Consider the following 19,554-nt stretch of genomic DNA (forward strand, 5'->3'; position numbering starts at 1 on the left):
TATCAAATATCACACCCAGCCATGTACTCTAGGTATGCAGGGCCTTAGGACAACATTCTAAAAATCAATGTAAGCCATATAAGCAGGTCAAAGAAGGCAAATCATGTATTATCAATGGATGAAGAAAAAGTACTTGAAAAAAATCTAACACCCACCCATAATAAAAACTCTCAGCAAACTAGGAATAGAGGGAAACTTTCTCAACTTAAATTGGGAAAAATACCTAGAATTCTGAAACAAACAATACAATTAAAAAATAGGCAAAAGATGTTAACAGATATTTCAGTAAAGAGGACATATGGATTGTAAATAATATGAAAAGTGGCTCAAAATCATTTATCATTAGAGATTTGCAAATTAAACCAAAATACCACTACACGCCTATTAGAATGACCATAAAGTCTACAAAAAAACCAACAGCTAACACCACACTTAAGGCTGAGAAACTGTATACTTCGCCCAAAGACTGCGAATAACACAAGGATGTCCTATCTCACCACTCCTATTCAACAGTGTTCCAGAAGTCCTAGCTAGTGAAATGAGGCAAGCAAAGGAAATCAAATACCTTAGGAAGAAAGGAATAAAGTGGTCTTCATTTGCAAAAGACATGACTGTTTATGTAGGAAACGCTACAGAATCAACAAAATCCCCTAGAACTAAAAAGTGAGTATAGCAAAGTCATATAAGGTTAATACACAAAAGTCAAATGTTTCCCTATATATTGGCAATAAATGATTAGAATGAAGTACAAAACTAAAAACACCATTATCATAGCACAAAAAACACTTTTAAGTCTAAAAAAATATGTACATGATCTGTATGTCACAAACTACAATACTATGAAAGAAATCAAAGCAGGTTTTAGCTAGCAGAGGATAGTGGAACAGGACCTCCCCAGCCCCTGTCCTTCACAGAAGCACCAATTTAGCAACCATCTGTGTATAAAAGTGCCCTGAAGGGTCCAAGTAGGAGGCTGTGACATCCTTCTGGAGCCCAAGACTGATAGAAGCCATTTTGAGAAGGCAGAATCGTGCCCCGGTAGCTGGCATGTGACTATAGATCTGGCTCCAAACCCAGCAGCAGCCTTATCAGCATGTGGGCTTCAACCCACCTGTCCAAGGTCTCAAAGGAAGACTTGTTTGTCTGGGAACCCAGAAGGAACCACACCCACCCAAGCCCCAGTAATAGGCCCACAATCTGCAGACCTGATTTTGAACGTGTAAGCAGACCCACAACCTGGCTCCACCTAAGTGACCGTGGTTTAGAAGTCAGTCTCATCAAGGGAGCCAGCAGGAGAAGATCTTTATCTACTGAAATCACTCTGTGAAGTACAGAAGTGGTAACTGCTCCTTCAAATATACAGACACCAGTGAAAGACTCAAAGGATTATGAGTAAATATAACATGCCAAAGGAAACCAATAAGGTTACAGAAACTGACTATAGCAAGATGAAGATCCATGAACTGCTTGACGAAGAATTCAAAATAATCATCTTAAAGTTCAGTGAGCTACAAAAACAAACAAACAAACAAACAAACCCAGATAGAAAATGAAATAAAATCAGGAAAACAATACATGAACAAAATTTTGTTCAATAAAGGAGAAGCATAAAAAAGAACCAAACAGAAATCCTAGAGCTGAATGATACAATGACTGAACTAAAAAATTCAATAGAAGGCTTCAACAACAGACTCAATCAACCAAAAGAAAGAATCAGCAAACTGGAACACCAGTCATATGAAATTATGCAATTAGAGGAAGAAATAAAAAAAGAATAAAAAGTGAAATGAAGTAATACTACAGGACTTATGGTACACCACTAAGTAACTTAATAAAGACATTATAAAAGTTCCAGAAGGCAAAGAGAGAGAGAGAGAGGGGGGCAGAAAGCACATTTAGATTATGGCTGAAAACTTCCCAAATCTAGGGATGAAAATGAACATCCAGACTCACGAATCCCAAAAGTTCCCAAATAGGTTGAAGCCAAAGAGGTCTGCACCAATACACACTATAATGAATTTGTCAAAATTCAAAGACAGAAAAAAAATTTTGATAGCAACGACAGAAAAGTAACTTATTTCATATAATGGAGCCCCCATACAGGTATTGGTGAATTTCCCAGCAGAACACTTGCAGGCCAGGAGAGAGTGGAATGACATATTCAACATACTGAAAGTAAAAAAAGAAACCTGACAACCAAAAATAAATACCTGAAAAAACTGTCCTTCAACAATGAAGGAAATAGCCATGAGTGGTGGCTCACACCTGTAACTGCAGCACTTGAGGAGGCTGAGGCAGGCAGATTGCTTGAGCTCAGGAGTTCGAGACCACCCTGGGAAACATGGTGAAATCCTTTCTCTACAAAAAATACAAAAATTAGCCAGTCATGGTGGTGTATGCCTCTAGTCCCAGCTACTTGGGAGGCTGTGGTGGGAGGCTGGCTTGAGCCCAGGAGGTTGAGGTGAGCTGAGATCATGCCACTGCACTCCAGCCTGTGCAACAGAGCCAGACCTGAAAAAAAAAAAAAAAAAAAAAAAAAGAAAGAAAGAAAAGAAAAGGAAAGAAAAAGAAAAAAGAATAAAGAAAACATAAAAACTTTCTCAGATTAAAAAACTCAGGGAGTTTGTCACTTTCAGACATGCTCTAACAAGAAATGCTAACAGGAGTTCTTCAAGTAAACCGAAGATACTAAACCAACAGTATGAAAGCAGATGAAAGTATACATCTCACTGCTAAAAGTAAACATGAAAACAAACACAGAACATTGCAGTACTGAAATGTGTGGCACATAAATCTCATTGAACACTAGTATATAAATTAAAAGACACAAATAGTATGAATAACTATAACAACCACAGAAATTTGTTAATTGAAACAATACAGAAAGAAGTAAAATCTGAAATCAATTACATATATTGGTGAGGAAGAGTGGAGAGGAATGTAGAGATTCTGAATGTGAATGAAGTTAAGTTGTTACTAGTTTTAAAAAGCCTGCTATAACTACATAATATTTGATGCAAACCCCATGGTAACCAAAATAAAAAGTAGTAAATCAACAAAAAAGAGAAAAAAGAAATCAAAGCATTTTACTACAATCATCAAATCACAAAGACAACCAACAAGAGAAGACAAGAGAAACAGAAAGCAAATAGAAAACTGAATAAAATGGAAACAACTAAGTACTTAATTATTAAAAATTATTACTTTAAATTTTTAATAATTAAGGGCTCTCAAAAGACATGGAATGGCTGAAATGGATAATAAAAACAACACCCAACTATACGCTATCTACAAGAGACTCTAACATTTAAGGACACACATAGGCTAAAAGTGAAGGGATTGAGAAAGATACTCCATGCAAACTAAAACCGAAAGAGAGCAGGGTTGCTATCTATATCTATATCAGACAAAATAGACTTTAAGTCGACAACTGTCAAAACAGACAAAGAAGGCATTATATAATAATAAAAGGGTCAATTAAAAAGAAAGATATAACAACTAAAAATACATATGCACCCAACATCAAAGCACCTTAAAATATACAGCGAACACTGATAAATTTGAAGGAAGAAATAGATACCAATACAGCATAGAAGGAGAATTGGATACATCACTCTCTGTAATGTACAGGTCATCCAGACAGAACACCAACAGCAAACATTGATAGAGTTGAAGGAAGAAATAGACATCAATACAATATAGAAGGAGACTTTGATACGTCACTGTCTATAACGTACTGGTCATCCGGATAGAATACCAACAAGTAAATCGCAAACTATACAGCATTTTAGACCAAACAGACCTAACATGCATATACAGAATATGAGACCCAACGAAAGCAAAATAATCATTCTTCTCAAGAGCATATGAAACATTTTCTATAACTGATCACAGCCTAGTCACAAAACAAGTCCTAACAAATTTAAGAAGACTAAAAACATTCTAAGGACTTTGATCACGATGGAATGAAACTAGAAATCAATAATAGAAAGAAAATGGGAAAATTCACAAATACAGGGAAATTAAATAACATACTATTAAATAATACTGGGTCAAAGAAGAAGTCAAAACAGAAATTATAAAATATCTCAAGACAAACAATAATAAAAACACAGTATACCCAAATATATAGGATGCAGTAAAAGTAGAGTAAGAGAAGTGTTTATAGCAATAAATGGATTAAGAAGAAGAAAGAGGGAGGACATGGCGGCTCACGCCTATAATCCTAGCACTTTGGGGGGCTGAGGTGGGCGGATCATGAGGTCAAGAGATAGGGACCATCCTGGCCAACATGGTGAAACCCCGTCTCTACTAAATATACAAAACTTAGCTGAGCATGGTGGTGCACACCTGTAGTTCCATCTACTCGAGAGGCTAAGGCATGAGAATCACTTGAACCTAGAAGGCAGAGGTTGCAGTGAGCCAAGATCATTGTGCCACTGCACTCCAGCCTGGTGACAGAGTCAGACTCTGTCAAAAAAAAGAGAGAAAGATTTCAATAAACAACCTAACTTTACACCTCAAGGAACTAGAAAAAGAACAAACTAAATTCAAAATTGGCAGAAGGAAGAAAATAATAAACATTAGATCAGAAATAAATGAAATAGAAAATTGAAAAACAATTTTAAAAATTGACAAAACTAAAAGTTCCTCTTTTGAAAAGACAAACTAAATCAGCAAATCTTTGGCTAGACTTTAAAAATAGAAGACTCAAATAAAATCAGAAATCAAAGAGGAGACAACTAATCCCACAGATATAAAAAGTATCATAAGGGACTATTATGAACAATTACATGCCATCAAACTGGACAATCTAAAAAAAAAAAAAAAAAAAGGATACATTCCTAGAAAACTATAACTTACCAAGACTGAATCAAGAAGAAATAGAATGCCTGAATAGACAATAACAAAAAAGGAGATTGAAGGAATAATCAAAAATTCCCACAAAGAAAAGCCAAGAGCCAGACACATTCTAGCAAACATTTAAAGAAAAATTAATACAAAACCTTCTTAAATATATCTTTAAAAAAAAAGAAGAGGGAACACTTCCAAAGAGTTTCTGAGGCTTGCATCACCCTGACACCAAAGCTAGATAAAGAAACTACAAGAAAACTACAGTCTAATATATTTGATGAATATAGATGCAAAAATCCTCAACAAAATGTTAGCAAACCAAACACAACAGCACACTAAAAGAATCATAGACCATGACCAAGTAGGATTTTTCTTTGTGATACAAGGATGGTTCAACACATGACAACCAACCAATGTGATATACTGCATTAATAGAATGAAGAATAAAACTCACATGGGCATCTCCACAGATGCAGAAAAAGCACTTGACAAAATTAGATACTCTCTCATGATAAAAACTTTCAATAAATTCGGTATGGAAGAACCTTATAGCAAATCAGGTAAAGAAAGAACAAAATAAAGTCCATTTATGAGAGGCCCACAGCTAACATACTTAAAGGTAAAAAACTGAAAGCTTTCCCCATAAGATCAGGAACAAGGCAAGGAGAGGCTACTTTAGCCTCTCCTATTCAGTGTAGTATTTTAAGTCCTAGCCAGAATAACTAGGTAAGAAAAAGAAATTAAAAACATCCAAATCAAAAGAGAAGAAGTAAAATGATTTACATGTTTGCAGATGACATGATCTTGTATGTAGAAAACCTTAGGGACCCCAACAAAAATGTGAGAATAAACAAATTTGGCTTTAAAAAAGAAGGAAATCCTTCCATTTGCAACAACATGGATGAACGTGAAGGACATTGTGCTAAGTGAAATAAGCTAAACACAAAAAGACAAATATTGTATTATCTCAATATATGTGAAATCTAAAATAGTCAAATACAAGCAGAGAATAGAATGGTGTTTGTAAGGGAATTTGGGGAGAACAAAATGGGGAGAACAAAATGGGGAGCTGTTGTTCAAAGGGTACAAAGCTTCAGTTATGCAAAATAAATAAGATCTGGAGGTACAACCCAGGGTCTGCGATTAGCAATATTGCATTCTTAAAATTTTGCTAAGAAGTTAGATCTAATGTTAAGTGCTCTTATCACAAAAGGTGAAAAAAAGATGGGTAGAAGGAGACTTTTCAAGGTGTTGGCATTGATTTCTTGTACTAATAATGGTTGGATGGTTTCACCATATCTACTTATCTCCAAACAGAAATTGTATACAATAAATGTCTATAGCTTTCTGTATGTCAATCAGATCTCAATAAACAGGTTAAAAAATGAAGCAGCGCCAGATCCCTGCACACACACCTCTAATAATAGTCCCTTTGTATATAAAGCACCCCAAATTTTCCCCTTCTGAGTGTGTTATCTACTTAAGGGCCTGGACTACAAAATTCAAGTTTTCACTTTTTACCCAAAGTTTTCCCTTCTCACACAGAATTTTGTCCTTCAGTTAGCAGATTTAAGAAGAGAATTTCAGAAATTATCTTTAAATACTACATTCTTATCTATACCTGGTGTTACCAGCTCTACCTAATTCATTTCATCTTCTTTCTTACCATGAAATTATAGAAACAAAAAGGTTAAATTACTGTAAAACACTTGATGAAAACATATTGTCAGCATGAAATAATTATCATTTAATAAACTGCATCTTTCGAACAATTTTCGTCACTTTTTGATCTTCGTGTATTAATAAGTTAATACATGTAAATCATAACCAGCAGGGAAAATCAAAACATTCTATTTACCAAGTAATGATGAAAAATAGAATGTGTGTGATTTAGTTAACTTAAAATATTATGGAAAGCAACAAATAACAGAAATGGTATCTGGGATAAATTTCCTGGACCTAGACAAGGATGTTTGGTGATATCTCAGGCTCTTCAAAACCTTTGCACATGCTATTTCTTCAAGCTTGAAGAGATACAGAGCAACTCCTTCCCTCTCCCATTCTCCATCTGGCTAATACCCCTCGGCATCCTGCTTAAATGTCACAACCTCAAATAAGTCTTAGATCCCAAACTAATTAATCCCCCCCATTAATTTTCTCTAATAGACCCAGTTCTTTTCCTTCTTCATACTTATCATAATAAAGAACCAAAATCTGTGCCTAGGGACCAAAATAGCACTCTGCCTGAAAAGCAACACTCACCCTTGTCATTTCTCAGCTTTATTTCAGAATGAGCTGGGTTACTACCTGGGGTCCCAAAACGACCTATATCCCAATGGCCTAGAAACAGAAGGAATACACTCATTCCCACTCTTGATACTCATTCTTCACTTTAATAAGCAACCACCATTGTCACTCAAGATGTTTTGCAGTCATCGGTCCCAAACTCCTGCTGGCTGGCCAAGTAGAAAAGGTGAACAGGGGAAAAAAGGGCAAGAAATTCAAAATATCTATGCCTTTAACAGAAAGAGTAAATTGGTACAATTATTTTGGAAAACTTATTGACGATACCTAGTAAAAGCTGACATACATAGGGCCTATGAAACAGGAACATGACTCTGAAGAATGTACACAACAGAAAAACATATACGTGAACCAAAAGATTTGAACGAACTGAGACTTTAAACAAAATGATTCATTTTTTTAAAAAACTACCCCAAAAGTAATACCATGGAATTTATTTCTAAATGACTAAATTTCTTGCATGGAGTGGGGCTTTCATTAGATTTTCAAAGGAGATTTTTCCCAAAGAAGAGTCATAAGTAGGTATATAAAGGATTAAGAAGCTTTGCTAGAAGGAGATAGGCTTCTGAACTATAAGGTGAAACTCAATAAGTTACATAAAAACATCTACCACAACTGTCCATGGACACTTCATAGAAGAAAAGTAATACATAACAATACCTTGAGTAATGAACCCTTTGAAAATGAAGCTCCTTTAAAATGAAGTCATTACATAAAATGAAAACAGAACAATTCATAAATCAAGTGAAGCTGGGTGTTTTCCTTCAATTCGCATTCCCCAGCTGTCCAGGATACAAATCATCCCTTTACACACCTTTTCTCTATCTTTAAATAAGGACAGGTAAAAAGGCTAGCAATTTACAAAATCCTAAATTTAGTAAGCTTCCTACTTTAAGCCCCTAGCCACTCATTTCCATAGCTATTTCCCCAGGGTAGAGCAACTGCTCCCTCTCTTTATGAACCTTTCTGTTTCTAGTCAGTTCTCCTTTATCAACATGGTAGGGAAGAGCTTACTGAATATACTTTTATAGACTTGTGCATGCACATTTTAGTCACTATTTTTTAGCCAATCAATTACTTCAACTAAATATTTACATTTTTAGTCAGAGATAATTTTAGGTACTGTCAAATGGGAGATAACTAGAAAAAGAGAGTCATCCTGAAATCACATTATACAAAACACTGGCCAAGAAGGTAAATCCTCTTTAGTATCCTTTAGGATGACTGAGGGTGGATGGACACATGGAAGTCTAAAAGAGATTTCCCAAGATCAGCCTTGACCTTTCTGAAAGACACGAAGTGAGGACTACTCTGGCCTTAATTGCAAAAAATGTATTCTTGGATTTTGCCACTGGCCAATATAGTAGGTCTGAGCTTCTTTCAGGTTCCAGACCCATCTATTTTAACACAATTCTTCTAGGGATACCTTCTTCTCATTACGACATCGTGTAACTTTAACGCAAATTCTATGTCTTTCCAGACTTCCTTTAGTCCTTCCAGATGAATATTCCATTTTCCCAGTGCAAGTAATTTTGTTTTATGCAACACCTTATGATATTTTCTCACCTTTCCTTTTTCTGACATCTTGGAAAACATTTCAGTGTCTCTTACATGATTTTTACCTCTGGTAATGAAATTTCTGACAACAAAGTATGTCTCTCTTCAGTACCAGCAGAATAAATATTTTGAAGAGTAATACAAGTAGAGCTTGTGAAGGAGGTAAGTGATAGGAGACAGAGAAATAAAGGGATTTAAAATTGGGATTATTACAGAATAAAATTACAGCTACTGCTCTACATTCTCTTAAAGGATTTTACTAAGTTTATCATAAAATTCAAACGCCCTAAAAACAAGACATTAAAAGAAGACAATCTATTACTTATGTACATTTTAACACCTTACTTTCATTAATGAAAAATACTTTTAAAAATTTAACATTTTCAACTTACAGCACTGATCAAAGGAAGGAAAAAAGGAGATACCACTCAGCTTGCAGCATAGATTCAATAATAAAGCTCTTTTCTTTCTACGAGTCAGATCCCCGCAACTGAACTTGTGGGAGAGGTTGTGAAAATGGTGTACTCTAGCAGTTTAAGATTTTCAACATCTCTCAATCTCAATGCTGTTAGAGGTCATTAAAACAGTGCCTCCCAATAGAATGTCACTGGACCAGAGTGATTTTTGTTTAGAATGTAGCAACTACACTGACTTTGTTAATAGTCAATGGCTAAGAGTTTGTGACATAGCACATAACGCTCGATTATTATCTAAAAACACGTATCAAAAACAGAAAAGATGAGAAAAAAAGTTTATGAAACTGCAAAAGATACTAGGGAAATAATTCTCTGAGAGATAGGAGAGAGGGCTCAGACAAAGCACTGAGAACGCTGGGTGGGAGTGGGGAGGAGTAAGAGACAAGTAAAGAGTTCAATGGGACTGCCGTGTTCACATACAAAATTAAAAGGTCTGCAGATAATTTGGGGGGGGAAAAAGCGCCATAATTTCAGAGTAAAAGAGAGTAACAATTTCAAGACTAACTTATTATAGTGAGGGAAAAATCTGTAGCCTTCAATAAAGGTAGAGAAATATTTGAAAAGCTGGGAAAATGCAAACAAGGAAAACACGAACTGCTGTCTTGTCCTCCTTATAGTCAGGAGCCGGATGTATCCTCACCCCAGAGGATCCAATAGGAATCAGTAACCCTGTAACTTTCCAACTCTAAGTCACAACCTAATTCTGATAGGATGAGCTGCCAGGATACTTCCCACTTCGTTGTGACTAAAAGCTCACAGTAGTTGGGTATATAAGCAAGGCTCCCCTCCCGCCACTTGATTTAAAAGAATGAAAAGGCGGACCCAGTCATTCGTCCCCGCCCAGGGTCTCTATAAGGGCGGCGGAGAGAGGCGACCTCTGCCCAATACAGGGCGCAGCCTTGCTGTCTCCTCGGGGCTCACCCAGCAGCCACCAGCAAAGAAGCCGGTTTCAAAGGCCCAGCACGACAGGGACAGGAGGAGGGAGCGTATGCAACCATTGACAGTCACCAGAGTCCAGCCTCCCGCAACGAGTTGCTACAGCCAGGCGCCTGCGCCCAGACACGCTTCTCGCGCCGACCGTTTGTATCTGGAATTGTGGGTTCCTGCCCGCCACGCACCGCGGCAAGACCTTCAAAGCTGCGGGTTTCTCTGCGCTCCAGGATTCCTCGCTGCAGATTCCACACCGCGTTCGTCAAGACTTCTGTGAAAAGCGACTCTGCTGAGAGCCTTCTCAATGGCCAGTCCAATTCTAACTTGCAGCTGAGAAGTTTTTCTGATCTTGATGGTCAGAGGGGCTCGTGCTGCGAAGTGAGGAACAAGGAATCTATAGCGAATTGTAAACAACGGAAATAAAAATGCGTCTCCGTTAAGAGTTGGAGCCTAACGTCACTTCCGGCAACAATAGGAAACGTCAAAACTAGGGCAGTCGGCAGTTCTGGCTCCTGCAGCTGGAGGTGCCCTGAGTTCTGAGGGTCGTAGTGCTGTTTCTGGTATTCTCATTGCGGTCACCTCCACCGGTGTGGTCAAGTAAAGTTTGAACCGGCTTCTCCATGGCCTGGGCACCAGTTCCCGGCTGAGCCATTTTCTTTTTGGCTAAAAGCCCCCGCCCAGAGGCCGATTCGTCGCGGCGGCGGTGGAGATCGCAGGTCGCTCAGGTACAGGAGTCAACCTAGATATTTCAGATCTCTTGCCCTTTCCCTGTTCACCTTCACTTTTCTCGAAAATAAAGACAACCAGTGCTTGCCAGTTGGCCGAAACTGGCCGACCAGCAAGAGTTTGGGACCAATGACAGTGCAAAGCATCTTGAGTGACAGCGGTGGTGGCTCATTAAAGTGAGGAATCAGTGTCAAGAGGCGGGACTGGGTGTGTGCCTTCTGTTTCTAGGCCATTGGGGTGTAGTTCGGTTTAGGACTCCAAGTAGTAACCCAGTGTCGTTGTGAAATAAACCTGAGAAATGACAAGGGTTACTTTCTTCAGGTCAAAGTGTTGGTTTTCGGGTCGAGTGTTATTTTGGCTCCTAGACACAGTTTTTGGTTCTTTACTACTTTCCAGTAATAATGAATGCAAATACAAGTATAGTTAGGATCACGATGGATTGCTAGCTGCTGCAGTAGTCAAACTTTGGTTATATAAAACTTGACAAGCTTTTGTTTGAGTCTCAGCAATTGTGTTCTAATCTCTTAGTAGGTTCTCAACGAATAATATTTATTTGGCAAAATTACATAAATTGATCCCATTCCTCGGTCATTTAATTTTTTTACTTTTATTTTTAGGTTCTGTATGAATTTACAAATAAAATAATTGATTCTACTTGTTTTACAAGTAAAATATTCATTTTCAAGGGTCCTAGGTGTATATCCCCAAATGAATATATCATGATTTTTATTACTGCAAAGTGAAGACAATTTATGTTTTCTATTTCAGCTTTCCTTTTCCTTCTTTTAATGTTTGAAGTAATATATTTCTGAGGTAGGAGCTCTACACACTCCTCAACTCTACCCTTCACGAAAATGATATACGAAATAGAGTAGGTTTCAGAATAAAGAATAGATAAGTTTTATTTTTTTTTTTCATATTTTGTCAAAAATTCATCTTTAGCCAGTTAACCTGACAATATGTCTGATGAGGTACTTCATTAGTTGTCTTGCTGGATAACAAATTACCCTCAAATTTACCCCAGCTTAGAACAACAAATATTATCCGTTTCTGTACGTCAGGAATCAGGGTGCATTTGTAACTTCATTTAATAATAAGTTAGAGCAAATTAACTAATATTACTTGGGGCCCTTGGATCAATTGAAATACTTCCATCCACAAAATATTATAACTTCTAGATAATACAAAATGATCATAATTTATTACATATGACCACTTTAATGGGGAATGTGTGTTTACTGTTGCTGGGTTAAAAGATATATTCCTCATTTTACAATATAAAAACATTGAATTACCAAATCTTTAATCACAGAGTGTTGAAATTAGTCATTGAAATTTGTAACTTTGTGGTTTATTGTTTAACCAACTGCACTTGTGCCACTAATTTTTTCCTCATTTTGATTCAAATTTGGAAACTGACACTATTCCATTGACTTACCCATGACAATGCATCAAAATCATTAATACTAAAGTCTAAGAATTATGCATTTAACTTGTGTTTCTTTTTCTTGAATTATTTTACTTAAATAATTTTTTAAGCAATTTAAATGAAATACATCTATTTCTGGACATTTATGTTCACTGTTTCTTTTTCGTTTTGCTCTCATTGTTTTGTTTTTCTGACAAATTTCTTGACATAGCTCTCTAATAAACTGAAACATTTTTGGCTGACTTGAATAAATTTATATCGTATTTGGGGCAAGTACTTTTTTTGAGACAGATTTTGATTCTGTTGCCTAGGATGGAGTGCAGTGGTGTGAACAAGACTCACTGCAGCCTTGACCTTCGAGGTTCAAGCAATTCTCCCTCCCACATCAGCCTTCAGAGTACCTGGGACCACAGGCACACGCCATCATGTGTGGTTAATGTTTTAAAATTTGTGTCTGACTGTGCTGCCCAGGCTGGTCTTGAAGTCCTGATCTCAAGCGATCCTCCTTTCACAGCCTCCCAAGGTTCTAGAATCAGGTGTGAGCCACTGTGCTGAGTCTGGGGCAAGTACTTTACAGCAATATAGAGATAAAAATATTTGTGGTTTGGAGTTTAGGCAATAGCTTTAGGGAGTTTAACTCTGTAGTCAGCAGTTAGTGTATTTTTCAAGAATAGATTGCATAAGATTCATAAGCTATTTGAATTAAGGAACCAGATTTTAGCAAGTAAGCCATGCATGGAGAGACCCTATGTGGAGCAGCGATTTGTGGAAGTCATGAATATAGGGAAAAAAGAGATGGAAAGGACAGATGTTAAATACACACACATGCACACAATCATCTCTTCTTTTATTTATTTATTTTCAGAGTTTTTTCCCCTCACTTTATTTTACAGGGTCACAGAATTGTTTTTTCCAATTTTTAAATGGTAGTAAAATATACGTAACATGAAATTTACCATCTTAACCAGTCTAAGTGTGCAGTTTAATGGTGTTAATTACGTTGATAATGTTGTGCCACCATCATTTTATTTTCACAGGATCACATAATTGTTTTTTCCAATTTTTAAATTATAGTAATATATACATAACGTAAAATTTACCATCTTAACCAGCGGAAGTATACAGTTCAGTGGTATTAATTGCGTTGATAATGTTGTGCCACCATACTCTTTTTGTAAAACTGAAACTCTATACCTATTAAACAATAATTCCCCTCCCCCATTCCCAGGCCCTAGCAATCATCATTCTACCTTTTATTTCTGGTTTTGGAAAACGGAAATGTTTGTATTCATATTACTGGAAAGTGGTAAAGAACCAAAACCTTATATATATGGGCGTATCCAGTATTTGACTTTTTTTGACTGGCTTATTTAACTTGGCATAATGTCCTCAAGGTTCATCTCTGTTGTAGGGTATGCCAGAATTTCTTTTCTTTTTAAGGTTACATAACATTCCCTTATATGTGTCGGCCACATTTTGCTTATCCATTCATCTATTAATGGACATCTGGGTTGCTTCCATGTTTTAGCTGTTGTGAATAATGCTGCTATGAATATGGGTGTACAAATATCTTTTCCAGACCCTGCTTTCGATTCTTTTGGATATATACCTGAAAGTGTAATTGCTAGATCACATGGTAATTCTGTTTTTAATTTTTTTTTTTTTTAGGAAGCTCCATATTGTTTCTGCAGAGGCTGTAGCATACGTATTACATTCACATTAACAATACATAAGGGTTCCCATTTCTCCACATCCTTGCCAACACTTATTTTTTTTTTATAGTAACTATCTTAATGGATATAAGGTGGTATCTTATTGTACTTTTGATTTGTATTTCGCTAATGATTAGTGATGTTGAGTGTATTTTCCTGTGCTTATTGGACGTTTGTATATTTTCTTTGGAAAAATGTCTTTTCAAGTCCTTTATCCATTTTTGAATCTTTTTTTGTTATTGTTGAGTTATGAGTTATCTGTAAATTATAGATATTAGATTTTATCAGATACGTGATTTTAAAATATTTTCTCTCATTCAGTGAGTTGCCTTTTTACTCTATTAATACTGTCTTTTGATGCACAATTTTTAGTTTTCATGATGTTCAGTTGGTCTATTTCCAACTTGTGCATTTCGAAATCATTGCCAAATTCAGTGCTGTAAGCCTTTTGCCCTGTTTTTTCTTCCAAGAGTGTTATAGTTTTATGTCTTACATTTAAGTCTTTGATCCATTTTGAGTTTATTTTCATAGATAGTGTTGGGTAAGGTTCCAACCTCATTCTTTCAAATGTGGATATGTTTCTCAGCACCATTTGTTGAAAAGATTGTCCTTTCCCCCATTAAATCATCTTGACACCCTAGTCAAAAATCTTTTGACCGTATATGTGACGGTTTATTTCTGGATTCTGTGTTCTATTTCATTGGTCTGTATGTCTGTTTTTATGCCAATACCATACTGTTTTGGTTACTGTAGCTTTGTAATAAGTTTTGAAATCGGAAAGTGTGTCTTCCAGCTTTGTTTTTCTTTTTCAAGTTTGGCTTGACTATTAGAAGTCCCTTGAGATTCCATGTGGATTTTAAATTTATTTTTCTATTAATGCAAAAAACATCATTAGAATTTTGGCAGGAACTACATTGAATCTATAGATAACTTTGGGTGGTATTACCATCTTAATAATAATAAATCTTCCAATCTGTAATCACAGGATGTGCTTCCGTTTATTTGTCTTCCTTCACTTCTTTCACTAGTGTTTTGTAGCTTTCATTCCAGAAGACTTTTACCTACTTGGTTAATTCCTAAGTATTTTATTCTTTTTGATGCTATTGTAATTGGTATTATTTTCTTAATTTGCTTTTCAGATTGTTCATTGTAAGTGTAAAGAAATACAACTTATTTCTGCATTTTGACTTTGTATCTTTCTGCTTTGCTGAACATATTTATTAGTTCTAAGTTTTTGGTAGAATCCTTAGGGTAACTATAAAAGATTTTACTGCTTTCTTTCCAATTTGGGTGTCTTTTACTTTTTTTCTTGTCTAATTACTCTCAGAACCATGGAATTTTATAGCTAAAAAAGATCTTAGGGAACACCAGTTTCAAAACCCTTATTTTACAGGGGAGGAAACTGAGACTTCAAAATTTTAGTGACTTGCCTGATGCTCACTACTAGCTAAGGAAGGAGACTGAGTCAAATTCATGTTTTCTTTCCATATGTCTCTTTTCACTATTAAATGTTTTCTCATCTCATTTATCACCTTCCCTCTATTTCTGGCTGCCTTCAATATTCATTTAATTTAATACTTTGTTTTATTTGTATAAAAGCAACTCAGTGAGAATTATGACTTTTGTTTTGTTTTTTAATTCCATAGCACTCATAGCAATGGCCTTTGTGGTTAGTAGGCAGGCGAGTGTGTGTATACTGAGAAGGTGGATTAGGATATGCTATGCTACCATGACTACAGCTGATTATAGGCACGTGGAGTAAATAGTACTGCAATTAAGTAAGAACCATATAATTAAAAATAATGCTAGTGAGAAGTATGATACATTTATTTTATTTAAAATTTCAAATAATTGGACAATGGAACATTTCTTGAAAAACAAACCAAAGAAATTGAATAAGCCTAAAATTCTTAGATTTTTGGTTGCATTTAAATAACACATCTTAATATTTACATTTGTTTAGTTGCCATTTTCGTAACACTTATTATAGAATAAAATTAAAGAACAGGAAAAAAACCTTCAGGAAACAAAGTAATATTGTAAATCTTTTTGAATTAAAAAAAACCTGCAAATGGTATGCCTTTTAGTAACAAAAACTGCTCTTGCAGGACCAGATCTTTAAATTTAATGAGTGGGGGCTTTTTATGTGTTTAATGTACCTTGTGACCTCTTAGTACTTAGCTATTTCCCTTTTCTCCTTAGAAAGACCTCCTTGTGGACTTACCCTTCCTTCATTTCTCTACATTTGTTGCCTTTAAATTTTAGGGATGTGATTGGTTATCAGGTTTTTTTTTCTTTTTTAAAAAATTTCTCTACCCACTCTGTTCTAAACTTCTTTGGTGGTCTATTCTTTTGGAAGTGAAGAAATAAATGCTAGTCTCCTGATTTGATTCAAAATGTCTCAGAAAATATTTTCTCATAGACTCTCCCATGTTCCTATGCCATTGAATAATATTACATGATATCGGTTAAAGGTTTTTAAAACCTAAAGTAACCAAAAATAGAGTTGCTACTTTTTACTTGAAAAGCATTGAACATTTTTAAAAACATATAGGTGGATTTCCTTATCTTTAGAATTTGTGTTTTAGAGATAACTATTTTAGTACACACTTTAAACCTTCATCTGAGACAGGACATTTATTTATAAATTCCAGTATTTAGATAACTAAGAAATACTGAAGAAAAATGACCATTTATAATGTGTATTTAAATGAGGCTATTCATATGTCAGTCGTTACATACCAATGATTTAACACCGTTTCCTCAGTAAAAGCTTTATGGAATTGGTTTGCTTCAAACAAAAGATCTTAAAGCAGAATGCTTTTTTGAGACCTCCGGACTCCTTTCTATTCTTGCCATCTTTTCCTGTGTAGATTTTATATGCTCAAATAGTATATAAACCATTCTTTATTATTTATCGTCTACACAGCATGTGCCATTTGAGTGCTTAGTGCCATGAAATTATTAAAAGCAGTAGTTACCTTTTTCTTAATAAATACTACCTTATTTGGTGTTTAACATTATATAGAGATAGTTTGATTAAAGCTACTTAATATTTTACAGATAGACTTTATATTAGGTACAACAGCTATTAATAAAATTTGTATTTTAGTCTTTTTAGAAATAGGCTACTATTTTAAAAAGGAAACAAAACATGATAGTCAAAAATACCATGTCTTTTAGAAAGGTCGCAATCATCTAGAAGTTAAAAAGTATAGAAAACTATTATTCTTATAAATTTTAATAAATGTGTAATCTGTATAATTATTTGTAGTTAATCCATAGTTTGTACTGCTTTTAAGTGGAAGCTCTTTTTTGCTGTTGTAAGACTCATTTAGACTAAAACTACTTCTTAAAAAAAAAAAATCCAAAATTATGTCAGAACAATATAGCTGTTTCAGAAACTACGTACTGCTTTACCAATTAAAAGATGCTTTTATATACATTTTCTTAGTTAAGGCTCACAGTCACCCTGTAAAATAGATAGGAATGATTTCTCCCATTTCACAGGAAACAAAAGGTCGGAATCTTGTTTGAAATACCTAAGGTCATACAGCAAGTTACAGCGTAATTGGAGCTCCACCTTTAAATTCATCCTCCCCAGTAGTGGTGTCAAAAAACTTCTACATTACTGTAAAGCAGACATTATAGTATATAGCCCACTTTAGAGATTTCAGTTTTATTTATTTATGCTGAAATTAGCATAACAAAACTGAAAATAGACAAATTAATTTTTAAAAAACCAAAAGATTTACACGCCACTACACTCCAGCCTGTTGACAGAGGGAGACTCCGTCTCAAAAAAACAAAACAAAACAAAAATCCGAAAGATCTAAATACATTTAGATTTTTAAAAAATTGGCTTTGTCAGCCAGGCACGGTGGCTCATGCCTGTAATCCCAGCACTTTGGGAGGCCGAGCTGGACGGATCACATGGTCAGGAGTTCAAGACCAGCCTGGCCAACATAGTGAAACTCCGTCTCTACTAAAAATACAAAAATTAGCTAGGCATGGTGGTGCGTGCCTGTAGTCCCAGCTACTCGAGAGACTGAGGCAGGAGAATCGCTTGAACCCCGGAGGCGGAGGTTGCAGTGACCTGAGATTGTGCCACTGCATTCCAGCCTGGGCAACAGAACAAGACTCCAATTAAAAAAAAAAAAAAATGGCTGTCAAATAAGTATTTGGTCAATGCGTAATAAAAGTATTACTGTTAATATTGATGTTGTTATTTTAATGGAAACAAGGTCATACACGAATTTAGGAGATTCTAAATAAAATTTACTGATTTTAATGTATTTTAATAAGTAGAAGCATTTTTCTACAGATACTAGAAATATAATATTTGTAGCAATCCAAATTAATTCATATAGCTTATTACTTTGTTTTCAAATAAGCAATTATACCAATTTTCTAACTAATATATTTTATATTTACATTGTCTTTTTTATCAGACTAAGAGTTACACAAATATCGATCCTTTTTGCATTGTACCTTGCTCTGTTGTTGATATATCCTATGTAAGTGGTCAAAACATCATTTAGGATTTGTGTCATTAAGGATTTGTATCCCTTAATTCCATCTTCTTTTGATCTATATATTTGAATTTACCTGAAGTGAGAGATGATTCACAGGTTGTAAATTTTTCACAATTAGTTGGATTCTTAAAATATAAAATAGTTATTATTTGTGAAATGATGCTAGACTTCCCATGTCCTTGGTCACCCTCTTTAAAGCATTCATTAGAGTTTCTAATTCCTTTTTAAAAAACATCTTTATTAAGGCATCATATACATACCATAAAATTCATTTATTTTAAATGTACAGTTTCCTGTCTTTTTTTAAACTTTTTTTGTTTTTTTTTTCCATCCTTCTATGATTTTTTAAAGATAATTGTAGATGCACATGAAGTCTCAAGAAATATAGTGATCCCTTGTACACTTTACCTAGTTTCTCTGGTAATAGTTTTGGACTATAATAATACACTATCAAAACCAGGTTTTGCCATTGATACAATCCTTCTTATTCATATTCCCCTAGTTTTATTTTTACTCAGTATACATATGTGTATGTGTATGAAGTTCTGTGCAAGTTCACGTATCCAGCATCATAGTCAAGATAGTACATAGTTGTAACACCACAGGGATCTCTCACACTGTGCTTTTATAACCACACCCACCTCTCTGATGTTGACCATCTTATCATGTGCTTGTTTGCCATTTGTTTATCCTCTTCATTGAAATGTGTGTTCATATCTTTTGCCCATTTTTGTATTGGATTGTTTGGTTTTTGTTTACTGTTGTTTTGAGACTTGTTTATATATTCTAGATACCAGTCCATCAGATATGTGGTTTACAAATATTTTCTCTCTGTCTATAGGCTTTCATCTTCCAAATATAGACTTTCAAAGAGCAAAAATTTTTTATTTTGATGAGTTCCATTTGATAATTTTTACTTTCATAATCATGCTTTTGATATAAGTCTGATAATTCTTTGCCTAGCCTTAGACCCAAAGATTTCCTTCATGTATTTTTCTTTCTCTCTTTTTTTTTTTTTTTTTTTTTTTTTT

The 19,554-nt window shown here is 35.1% G+C and overlaps 2 protein-coding genes across 3 annotated transcripts in view; one reads left to right on the plus strand and one right to left on the minus strand.

Moving 5' to 3' along the window:
• The window catches only part of CEP44 (centrosomal protein 44kDa), a 36,856-nt gene extending 26,328 nt beyond the window's left edge, over positions 1 to 10,528 (minus strand). The window contains exon 1 of the mRNA XM_011968684.1: positions 10,113 to 10,528. The gene's annotated coding sequence lies outside the window, so the exon portion shown is untranslated. The remainder of the gene's footprint in view (positions 1 to 10,112) is intronic.
• The window catches only part of FBXO8 (F-box protein 8), a 57,879-nt gene continuing 48,313 nt past the window's right edge, over positions 9,989 to 19,554 (plus strand). The window contains exon 1 of one of the 2 annotated variants that reach the window (XM_011968682.1): positions 9,989 to 10,846. The gene's annotated coding sequence lies outside the window, so the exon portion shown is untranslated. The remainder of the gene's footprint in view (positions 10,847 to 19,554) is intronic. The other variant, XM_011968683.1, reaches the window with a different exon arrangement.

Source organism: Mandrillus leucophaeus, unplaced genomic scaffold (assembly GCF_000951045.1).
Source record: "Mandrillus leucophaeus isolate KB7577 unplaced genomic scaffold, Mleu.le_1.0 Scaffold856, whole genome shotgun sequence".
NCBI lineage: Eukaryota > Metazoa > Chordata > Mammalia > Primates > Cercopithecidae > Mandrillus > Mandrillus leucophaeus.